The following is a 2,160-nucleotide window of genomic DNA, read 5'->3' as shown; positions in this document are numbered from 1 at the left end:
TTTATTCGAAGAAAAAAGGGTTGACCCATGACCCGACCCGTTTTTTGCAAGTCAACTTGACTTGACCCGAGATCCAAACCATTTAATAAAAAAAATTTGGTAAAAAAAAAAATTAAGACAATATTTATTTAATTGTTTGTTGTGAGTTTTAAGGAAACAATTAATACTTTTACATAATAGAATACAAATGAATTGAATGATGAATGGTTGATGCATTCTGTAACGAGTAAAAATTTTTTGATAACAAATAACAAAGTACATGTTAGGTTAATCTGGTTACAGTAGAGTTAAAAACATATATTTAAAATTATAGACATGTATGAAAAACATTCATAAATGTGAAAAAAGTGAAGTCAAAGTATCAATGAAATTAGCATAAATTATGAATGCAAGCTTATTTTTTAACAATTCATGTCTAAAATAAACGATTTTTCAAATTAGATTATGATATTTCATAGAATGTGTGTTGTTTAATAATGACATTATATTCATAAAAAACATCATGTATAAATAAGTAAACAATCAAACTTTAATGTTTATTCTCAAATTAAAAGAGAGGGTCAACCACAATTGATAATAGATTATAAAATTAGTTTTTAAGATTATAAAGTTCTTATATGTTTTTATTCTTTGTCAAATTAGTTATCCAATAAGGAATTTGTAATTTTGTTTTATGTTTTGGGATGTTGATATTGTGTAGAAATGAAATTTATGTATTTGTTTTACTTATCATTTGTGCTATTTTGTTTTGGTTAGTAATAGGGGATTTGTATATTTTTAAAATTATTAAACAAGTATTAATTTGTTTAGCTGAGTTTATTCTTGATATGAGTGAAAAATTCAAAGTAATGAATTTATACCAAGTAATTTGTTGTGTGACTTTCTAAATAGTAAATACATGTTTTCTTTATTAAAAAAAAAATTCGCATACAAAATACTAGTCAACCTAACCCAACAAGCAATCTAATTTGGCCCGACCCAAACTCAACTTGACCCGCACATTTGCCAAGTCTAGACAGAATAGGCCCAATAGAGGATAAATTTTACCGGATTTGTGGTTGATACCGAAAAAATTCTGACCAACACAAAACGGGCAAATCATAGTAAGTTCCATGGCATCTTTATTGCATATATACGCTTTGCCAGATTTAATTTGTTTAATATAAAAAGTAACTTATATATATATATATATACACACACACATATATAGTAACTTTATGTACACATGGAGTAGACCAACTAAATATTAACACGCAAAGGTAGGTCACATGACCAAATAATTATTTTAAGCAGGTGCATATAGACCCAAATCTTGTGTTTATGCAAGCACATTTCAAAAGTTCTCCATTTGAGGATTATATTTAAAATTTTATTGCTGAAACTGAAACTGAAAACTGAAAACATTGTAGTAAAATAATTTTTAAATGTGTGAATAATACCGTAGGACTCATTTTTAATATTTTTTATTACATGAACAGTGCGTGCATTGCACTGTTCATGCACAGATTTTTTGTCTTCCAAAGCCATACAATGCGGCCCAAAAAAAAAAAAAAAAAAAAAGAGGAAAACGCAAACGCAAACGCGGAATCCAAACCCCACCTTCATCTCCTCCAAGACCTCCACTTATTTACTTGACCGTCAGCGGGAAAAAAAAAATTAGAAGGATAAAATAATATTTTGAGCTTTATGAGGTTGTTTTATATTAAATCTCACTCTTTTGAAATTTCAAATTACACCCTCTACTTCAAAAAAGGTTTTGACTCCAACGTGAACAAACTATACATGATGTCAATGACCGATCCATGCACACAAATCAATGGAGATGGAGGGTGGCCATGAAAAAGTCATTAATGACATAATGTGTAGTTAATTTTGTGATGGATGGTGGCTGTCAATTTGGTATATTAGGTCTCTCGCATGCACCGATCCAGACAAATCAATGGAGATGGAGGGTGGCCAAGTCCAAATGTATAATTAATACCTAGTTTGGGTTTTGGCTAAGTTGTAACCATACTAAATGAGTTTGTTTGGGTACGATTCAGCTCTCTCTCTCTCTCTCTCTCTCTCTCTCTCACGAAAGATCACATGATCAATTGGATGAGATTTTTGTTTGTAATCTGATTGCGTTGATTAGAAATTGGAGATTTCTAGGGATCATGT

Source organism: Quercus suber, unplaced genomic scaffold (assembly GCF_002906115.3).
Source record: "Quercus suber isolate HL8 unplaced genomic scaffold, Cork oak 2.0 scaffold_260, whole genome shotgun sequence".
NCBI lineage: Eukaryota > Viridiplantae > Streptophyta > Magnoliopsida > Fagales > Fagaceae > Quercus > Quercus suber.
Note: the sequence above shows the minus strand (reverse complement) of the source record.